The sequence below is a fragment of the Podarcis melisellensis genome (assembly GCF_964234715.1).
Source record: "Podarcis melisellensis genome assembly, chromosome: 11".
NCBI lineage: Eukaryota > Metazoa > Chordata > Lepidosauria > Squamata > Lacertidae > Podarcis > Podarcis melisellensis.
In genome coordinates, this window is record NC_138543.1 from 30,273,575 (window position 1) to 30,283,822 (window position 10,248).

Genomic DNA, 10,248 nt, shown 5'->3' on the forward strand with positions numbered 1-10,248 from the left:
TGTTTCTTACTGAGAGAAAATGTCACAGGGCTTTCTGTGTTCCTGCTCCACATATCTTCAGATCTTAACGGTCCTCTCAAGTATTCTATTTCTCAAGAAAGGAACAGGGGGAGGAGAATGTGTACATGCCACTCTAAGAGAAAGTGCTTGGATTCCTGCTTCTTCTATTTAGCAATTGTATAGCGCTAAACAGTGTAACAGTGGCAGGCTTACAGTTCTGACTTTACATATTCATGGCTCTTCAGAAACGGGGGTGCCTCCTGAGAGACTAAAGAGGAAACAAGGCCATGTTTGCACACTTCCCTTTTCTGTATTTGTCCTTTATCCAGACTGGGTGGAGGTGGGGAGGAGAGAGAGATGTGGTTCATACCCAAGAGGCAATCCACAATTCTTTGCTCTGTGTCTAATGCCTAATATCACGGGTAGGCAAACTAAGGCCCGGGGGCTGGATCCGGCCCAATCGCCTTCTAAATCTGGCCCGTGGACGGTCCTGGAATGAGCGTGTTTTTACATGAGTAGAATATGTCTTTTTACTTAAAATGCACCTCTGGGTTATTTGTGGGGCCTGCCTGGTGTTTATACACGAGCAGAATGTGTGCTTTTATTTAAAATGCATCTCTGGGTTATTTGTGGGGCATAGGAATTCATTCATCCCTCCCCAAAAAAATATAATCTGGCCCCCACAAGGTCTGAGGGTCAGTGGACCGGTCCCCTGCTGAAAAAGTTTGCTCACCCCTGCCTAACATGCTTACAGCACAGGAAATAGTTAAGGTTCAATCTTCCGTTCTGCAGTGGGAATCCTTAAATTTGCATTTACATTCTGCAATCCCTGTTAGGCTGACTACACATTCCTTCACACATTTCTGCATAAAATACAAGGGAAAGAAGTGGTGTAGTGTTGCCTGCCTTTTCTGGCTGGGCTCCTGTGTGACAAGAAGCATACTGTAATTTCAGGTTAGCTAAAGCTCCACCTGTTGAACTTCTGCTTCATCAGAAACATGTCGTCCATCACAAGGGTGATGGGGTAGATGTGCACCTGTCTGCTCCCTTCGCAAATAGGGTTCTTTCACCAAAAGGAGTCCATGGGGGAGGAGAGAAGGAACCTGCTCTTCCCTCACCTCACTGTGTCTTGCTCTTTTATTCTCCTAACCCCCCCCCCCGCAAATTTGGCTCTGATACTGGAAGTGAGCCAAGAAGGGAGAAAATTGCTCCAAGCAATGGAGCACATTTCACTTCTTCTTCCCATAAAGCACACAGCATTGCACTGCCAGTCAATTAGATGTTTGCACACATTGATTCAAAATCATTCAACTAAGAAGGCACCTCATTTATCTGGCAACAATTCTTCAATACTTTTGAATGTATTTTCAGTGTGTGCTAGTCAGGTCTATGCTGGGGAATAGAGGAATTTGTTTTATGATTTGACCACCTCCATCTGTATTACATTGGCTTCTAACTTTGCACTCGCACTGGACTTTTAATTTTTTTTAAAGTCACTTCAGGACTTTTGCGGGAAGCGATAAGCCATATTAACTGAATTATTATTAATTAATGTTGTTATTATTATTTAATTTATTATTAGCAGTAATAATAATAATACAAGCTGAAAAACTGTATTTCTCATGACAGACATCCCTCTTGCCTCTTTCAAGATGGTGCCTGCTGTGTCATGTGCTGACAGTCTCCAAAAACAAAGTATGCATTTTTCTTCACAACCACTGCTACTTCTATGCAGAGGCCTGGATATTTAATTTATTCTTAAATTAATAGTCATACAATTAATCAACTAAGATTTCTTTACTTGGGTGACAGCCCTCACCTGAAGAGAGAAGAGTTTTAAAATCCCAGAGCTCATAACTGAGTTTGTTGAAATTCCCAGGATTATTGTCAGAGTCATAACAACAATTAGTACTCAATTATTAAGTCCCTTCTCACTTTTAAAGGATGTTGAGTAGAAAAAAGAAGGTATAATGCTTTTGCAATCCAGAAAGAGTAGCTGAAAATGGTAGATCTTTATAAAAAGATGGTGTACACCTAAAATGAGCTGCATTGTAATGAGCAATGACAGAGACAGGAGAGCCATAGCCATAGGCCTAATTTCACACAGCCCTTGACTTAATTTTATGCAAGTCACAAGGAGAGGGGGGGAAAGTTGAGAACATCATCCCCTTACACTGTATTCTCTCACACCTTAGGAGAGAGAAACTATGAAGGTGGTGATCACCCTCAAGAAAGATAAATTCTGTAGGGTGGGGTGGCTCTGGGGAATTCATTTTCAAAAGGAACTAGTTCTATCTAGTACAAGAAGGAGCTAATTCCAGTTCATTTTTGTCCAATTACAAAATGAATCAGCTTGGTTCACATTCATCCAAATTATCCTTGGCAACTCTCCCTGCCCCTCAGGATTCAGAATGTTGCAAACTGCTCTGCTGAAGTATAAGACTAAGAAAACATCAAAGCATGCACAGAGTGAAATAGGAATTGTTTTATTTATTTCCCTCAACAATTAAGATTTTGAAGCTTCAAGGACCAAAGAGTCAAAGAGATTTTTTTTAAAAAACATACACACATGTAAGAGAATGAACTTAGAAGATGAACTAGAAATCATCAAAAGTTCTATTCCAAAATGAACTTAATTCACATTAAATTCACCTGGCAATTATGAGAGCTGCTTTAGGGTATAATTGTTGTCATGCCTGTGTTCTTACTTACAACCAATCCAGAGAATGAGTCTGCCTGTTAGCTGCCTGCTCTTTGGTCTTAGTGTTGCTTTTGTAGAACTTGGCACGGAGGACAGGGACAAATCTAGAATGATTTGACTTTGTTTTGGTTTTACCTGCAATCGGTCTCCTTGCTTTCTGCCCTGCCAAATAAGATTCCAGTGTGACAGCAGCTGCTGGTCTGCTGCAAGAAGCTGCTAATCAAAATCTGAGGTTTCAAAAGAGGCTTAAAAATTACAAACTCCTTGTTGGTCCTCAGCATTGCAGTGGGCCAACACCAGTATTATCATGAGTTTCCTTTCCTAAACGGCTGTCTCTATTCAAGCTTCACTTTTGTAAGCTTTGACTTTTTATTTTCAGGCAGTTGTAAGTAATAGTTCACCTGTTTACTCTTCTAGCCAAATGCCATGACAAACTTATAGCAATAGTATTAATAAAATAATACAGAGCATGCATCCATCATATAAGCCAACATTCATGATGGTACAAGAGAGAAGATATCAGAGACACCAACAAGTTATGTCTCCTGGGTTTGTTTGTTTTTTGCAGCCAGTGCATGGAGGGCCGCTCTGTGTTACAAAGCTGCTGTTGTGTCTCAAAAGAAAGCAAAGCATTTCTGCTGGGTTGTACTGCTTGCTTGTGTGCACAAACATTTCAGAAAGTAACCCCTTAGGCCTCTATATAAGGGGCAGGCTAATAGATAATGAACAGTGTATTCCACTTGAGGTTGACCACAAATACTGTCTGCATACAGACTGTGGTGGGCATCACTTGGAAATGCAGCTCAATAAAAACATTTCTTAAGAAAACTGGTGTTTGGTCAGATAAAACGCTTTGTTCTCAGGAGTGGATACCAAGGGGTAAAGTTGGTGTTCCTAATTAGTTGCAGGTACCTTTTGGATTCTATCCAGAATAGCCAATCCCTTAGTTGCCACTTATTCAAGGTCAATGTAGAGTTCAGTTCTCAGTCCCAAAATCCCTTTAAAATCCATGTTCAAAAGTTTGGCACTTTCTAAAATGCACCTTCTTATTGGATGAGATATTTGCCAGTTCAGAATATGGTGGGCCATTGAGCCTATGGCTGAAAGTGTGAAGGGTTCTTAATTTCATCATTTAGATCACCCACTTACCGGTACTTTCCTATCCAGTTTACCTATGGTTAAGCTGTGGTAGCTTAAATTATTGTTTTATGTGTGTTAGATTTCCTACCCATTATTCATTTCCTATAATACCCTATTTCTAGATAGTCAAGGAACTGTTCAGCCACGACCTTCCGTGAATTCCAGGACTGTAGGAATTCACCATAATCATTACTTCCATTTCTGAAGTTCATGTGGATTCTTAATGGCACCATCTGTGCACAAGAGGAAGAAAGGTAGCAGCAGATCCTAAGTTTTGCAAAAGTATAAAAATACTCAGAAAAAGACTTTTATGGGACCCTCAAAACTGCCCTATAAGGATTAAATGTACTCACTTGAATGTGGAGTGAATGTTGGGAGATGAGAATGAGGGAAATGGAGTATCTTAGGATAGAGCTTCACTGAGTGATTCAAATACTGAAGAAAAATACTCCACAGTATGGTATTTTGTTGCAGATCTCACTTGTATATCCTCACAGAACTAAACGAGGTGATGTGCCACGATTCCCCGCCCCTACCCAGCCTAACCATTTGAAAATAGAAGGACCCTGCAATTTTTGTTCCCATCTATCCAAAAGGAGGCAGGCTTTCAGTATCACTTAGCAAAGGGAAACATACAATTTCATTGATCACTTTACATATCAGCAAGCGCATAAAATGACACTTATTATGCAGAGAACAGAGTTCTTCACATTTTTACCTTAGGCCTACTTTGGATTCACATTAAGGCACACATGGGCCTAGCTGAAAACTTGACAGGCCTCACTATTCTCTGTGGGTTTTTAAAAATTTGAACTTAATATTCTAAGTACATGTCCTGTATTTAAAAAGTGACCCAGATTCTGGTGTAATTGCTGAAGTCAACGAAACTGCACCAGGGATTATTTTCCTCTTAGTATTAACAACTCTGCTTTCTCTGTAATCTGCCTATATCAAGATATTTCCAAGGTTTCCTCTGTTTGAACCAGGGTGAATAGTCAGCCATATAATAGCACTTGCAGAGAGACACACAGTGAGTAATAAGTACAAACAACAAAAATCCTCACTAGCTTTTATTCTATGATCAGACATCATCACTTCCAGCTAATGCTATAGAAGCAATGACAGACTTTACTATTGGGTATAAACAAAACATAATGAGCATCTATGGGACACCACACAACTCCCACCAGTGAGGAAAGACCTTCATAATTCACATGTTGGTTTACCACTTCAGTTTATTTAACTCTGTCATTAGGTAGCAATTGTGTCCTCAGCTGAAAGTGGCAACTGCATGTTTCTGAAGCACTGAAAGCATAAAGGGGTCCCACCTGTGTACTTTCAATGGGAATGGGGAGGAGATAATTTAATACATTATGCATGCGCGCTGGTGTTCTAGCATTATTCTTTAGTCAGAAGCCAGTATAGGTGAAAGCAACAAACTGACCCCTTTATACTTCCACACGTTTGAATGACCCCTGAAGTCTGGCCCTTTAATTGATGAGCTGGTCTTCCTGCTTCAGACAAGACAGAAGAATAGGAAACTCATCATCTGACCTTGCTATCCCACCCTGACCCTTGCTGTTCCCTAAGCGTCAGCGGTCTTTCAGCAAAGAAAAAAGCTGTTGCTTGAAGCTCATGCCCTGACATTTATTCAACCTAGGTCTTTTTCTTTCTGGTTTGCAGAAAGCTTCACATATCTGAATGCCCTTAACACATTATAAATATGACACAGGGATTCTTCTACTTGCACTATATAATATAAAGCCTGCTTTGTGGACATGTGTTTCACATATACTTTCTAGGAATCTCATGAATTAGGGTCTTTAGACATTCCCAACAATTTGTCTTGGTGGATTTATTTATAAAAATATTTATATACTGTTCCATAAAAAAAACAACCCATAAGAGTCGATTACAACAGCCATACATAAAACCATACAATAAAAACCATATTATTATTATTATTATTATTACATATTTATTTATACCCCATATTTTCCCATGATGGAACTCAAGGCTGCCATATAAACATTTAAAAAGCAGAAATCAGCTAAGTGTTATGGAAAGATGTATTATTAATTGACTGCATATGCCTGGCAGAATAGAAAAGTTTTCAGCAGGTGTTTAAAGGCTGAAACAGGTGCCTGCTGAATTAGCAGAGTATTCCACAGGACTGGGCTGATGACACTAGAGAATTAGGTTTGTTGGGTCTAGTCCTTCCTCTGCCCACCTTCCTAATGTTTTCCAATCTTCAGAGAGTAGCTGGAAGTGGGGAGGCAGAAAAAATTCCTCCTTTCCTGCCACTCTGCAGTTTTAATCTTAGGTGCAGCACTGCACCCAGAGCTCAGAAACTGCTCACATTAATGAAATTCCCTGTTGCAAAATGCACCTAGAACAATGGGAGTTTCAAACACTGGCCTCAAGGTTACCATCACATGGACTACAGTGGTCAGGCTATGCCTGTACAGCAGTCATTGGTGAACTAGACAAAGCTGGTAAAAGCAAGTCCTAGCCCAGAGCTTTGAAAACTGTATGTTGAGACATATTAGTGTGTTAGCTGCAGTGTGTAGGTATGTTGCGTGAATGCTCCCCACACTCTTCCTGGGGCTGCAAAGGGGTTAGTTTAACCTCCAGTTTGCTAGTAAAACTGAATTACTGCGACATGAAATGATGCATGGCTAAACAGTGTGTCACCAACAGGAAATGTTTGGAAAGCTCTGTCCTAGCCACAGAGAACACTCTTGTATCCAGGAGTACCCCTAAGCTACTTGCTCCTTCAGAGGAAGAGCATCCCCATCCAGAACCAGTAATTTGCCCATCCCCTCAGACATGGAACTACCCACCCAAAGAATCCCCATCTTTCCAGGAGTCAAGCATTATTTATTTGCCCTGATTCAGCCCAGCACTGCTTTCAAACGCCACTGAGATGAGCAACTTTACAAAGTATTCTAAACTTTTCCCAGCAGTTCCCAAGCACTCCCTTTGCAAAGTTAACTGAAGACATTTTTAAAACCATATAAGCTCGACTCGACTGTCTCTTAGGTTTATAAGCTAGTAGCTAGCGTGCCAACAATTCTTAAGCTGCAGATCTTGGTTTTCCTGTACAGATAGAAGGCAGTACTTTTGTACCCATCCATATATTTGGAGCAAACTTCATGGCTGCTTCAGGAGCTCACAACCCAGACTGGGCCTATGGCATTTTTCAAAAAAATTGTTTTCAGGTAGTTAACTTGCTCCCAAGCCTCAGAACATACTGTAGTTATTTTGTTCATTACAGTAGTTCCCCATGAAAGAATGGATTGATTTTCAAATTCTGTTTCTGACCTGTGTGACCTTGCAGTGGTCAAGTTCCTGTAGACTTGAATAATCACTGTTCCCTACCTGTCCAGCAGGAGCAAGTTACTTTTAATCATTTGCTATTATGTCTGAACACTATGAGAATACAAAATCTTTACACAGGATGCACTACAACTCTAGAATTCTGATTGTTTCTCAAATAAAAATGATCCTTATACAAAAGAATCCATTAGTTTGTACAGATGGGTAGGACCAACACATTCTAATTGTTCTGATCACATTCTTATACTAATACAGATTTCATAATTGTTTTCATTTAATATTTTTGTCATTAATGATATTTCTGCAACTAACCTCCTGGGATGTACAGTATTAGAGAAATATAACTCATAAATCCCATAAAGGCAGTATGTTGTGGAGCATGAACAGCTACTGTGGGATAAAAACAGCACTGAGTACTGAAATTATGTGCAGTGTGCTTTGGAGATGGAAACCTGCTACTTCTTTAAAGCAAGGGTTGGTTAGAAAACCTGTACAGTACATTGCCAGACAAAAAAAAAAGTAATGACCATATCTTTCATCTCAGAAATCGAAGGATAATATCTGCAACTGTGACATCCTAAAATTTAGTTGTTGTTGATATGCAGAAGGCTTCTTTTAATGTTACTACATTGAGGTTTTCATGTTGTTGTATCAACATTGCAATTACCAACTGATTTTACAAGCTTAGTTCTGTTATGGTATCCCAGTAATGCTACACATAACTGTAACATTGGCTGAGATGTATGCTAAACCATTTTAACAGAGATATGGCAGAAAGCTAGCCTATTAAATTTAAATCTATTATAGGGCAGCTAATTGAATCTTTTGGCTGATTGTGTGTGTTGGCTTTGGAGAACTGCCACTGATATAATTAAAAATGCTGGTCCAGGTGACTCAACACATGCCCTCCTGGTATGCACTCTGCTTTTTTCCAAGCCAGCATACAGTATTTCCTCATTTCCATCATTTACTGGTTAACAGGTTTTGTTTTGTTTTGGTTCTTAAAATGTATCCATATCCTTAAAATTGGTGGTTCTTAAAATGTATCCATATCAGAAATGATTTTGTAGCAAATGTGACATTTACACCTCTGCAATTGTTAAAAAAGTGTTTCGGTTTGTGGAATTTGGTAGCTTCCAATTACAGTATGAGGTTCTTTTTCACTCCTGGCCTACCAAAGTGCAAAATGGAGCATATTTCAGAACACTTATGGGCTCTTCTTTACTGGGCTGGCCTTTGAAATTCAGAGTTAATTTGGAATGAATAGGGGGAAATGGATGGGGAACTTGTATGTGCAAGCGTGTGGGGGAGATGTTTTGGATCAGGCCTTTGGTATCGGTGGACAATATACTTAAATAGAGAGAGGAGTGAAAACACAGAACAGCCTAGAGAAATCTAGCTCCCAGGGTTCCAGCTGAGATGACTTTTTGTTACCCAACTGCCACCACAGGATTATCAAAAGCTAGGTTGCCCTGAGGAAATAAGAAAGGTTCCCGATTGCAGAGCCACCACCAAAAAGGCTCTGTACTTGCCAACGTAACCAACTTCACCAGCAGGAACACAAACCAGACCTCAGACCTGGATCTTAGATTATGACCATGGTTAATTGCAGCAAGGTAAGGTAAAAAGGTAAAAGACGTCTGGACGATTAAGTCCAGTCAAAGGCAACTATGGGGTTGCGGTGCTCATTTCGCGTTCAGGCCAAAGGAGCTGGCATTTGTCCAGACAGCTTTCCAGGTCATGTAGCCAGCACGACTAAACCGCTTTTGGCACAACAGAACACCGTGACAGAGTGCACAGACTTTGATTTAGGCCTAGAAAGCCAACACAACTGGTGCAAATAAGTGGTGCCACATCTTTAGGCCTTCTGGCTACCATTGGAGTTGCCTTCAGAGGTAGCTCCATAGAAAACACATTGCCTTAGTCCAGTTTTCTCTCCCCCTCTCCCTGCGCCCATCCAAACTGGCTGGGGGGCTGGCGGTATTGGGAGAACCCCCAGAACACCTCAAGGGAGGAAAAGAGGGGAGGTTGTTCCATCAGCTCAAGCACTTCTGCTTGCCTGATGAAACCATCTCCTAAGTACTACACTGAATCCCTTCCATAGCATTCTTCAGCCACCAAATGCCTATGCAAACAGGAATGTCATCCTAGGATGGAGAATAGGCCAAGCGGGGGCTGTGCGTGCATGCATTTTCAGCTGCGAGCTGAAGGAAACAGGAGGCTTGAGTTTCTCTGCAGGCTAAACCCCACAAAGCTGTGGTTTGGTAGGTGGCTGGGCTCCCATTAAAACAAGAGCTGTTGGAGCATCCATGCTGTAACTCCTTCCACCCTATGCTAGCCAGGATGCACACCTGTGGATCCATATATCCTAAAGACCCCCCAGTCTCTACTGATTTCCATTCCCTGGAAACCAAACCTGGGTAAGTGCTGGAGCCTCTCGGAGATTGGGCTGAATGCAACAGTATTATCCTTGCTCGTTATTTTCATTTCGATTGTAAGCCACTTTGTATATTTTTTATAGGAAGGTGGAATATGCTGCTTTATTATCTTTATGTGGTGCAGGCAATTCTACTGAGGAGTGGGTGAGGGGCTTCCACATTTCTCTCGCGTCGAAGCAGCTAGAATTGACACACAAACACACACACTCCTTATATATATTCGCGACTCGGCAACCAGAGATGAGCTCGTGCAATAATTTTGGTGTCCGCGTTAAGGAGCTGGGAGGCTCGCGGTTCTGCACGGGTGGAAGCAACGCGCGCTGAGGCTCCTCGGGCGGGAAAGAGCCTCCTCCTCCTCCTCCGCGGCCTTAGAATAACGGCAAACGTAGCAGGCAGCATGCGCGAGCCGCCCCCAACCGCCTTTCGCCTCCGCAGCTCGCGCGAGACTCCTGACGCACCTCCCTCCGCTCCTTCCCCGGCACGAGACATGCCAGCCAAAACTTCCGGGTGTACGCACTTTCATACCAGGCGGCGGTTGGTTATAACGATGCGTGCGCACTCAGCCGCCGTTGGCGCTACTCAGGGCGGCGCATGCGCTAATTGAATGCGCCACTCCGGTAGTCAAGTCTT

General features: G+C 41.7%; 1 long non-coding RNA gene across 6 annotated transcripts in view; it reads left to right on the forward strand.

The window, feature by feature from the left end:
* Window positions 1-10,248, forward strand: part of LOC309380349 — a 563,851-nt gene that overhangs the window by 181,885 nt on the left and 371,718 nt on the right. The gene's annotated exons all lie outside the window — the stretch shown is intronic.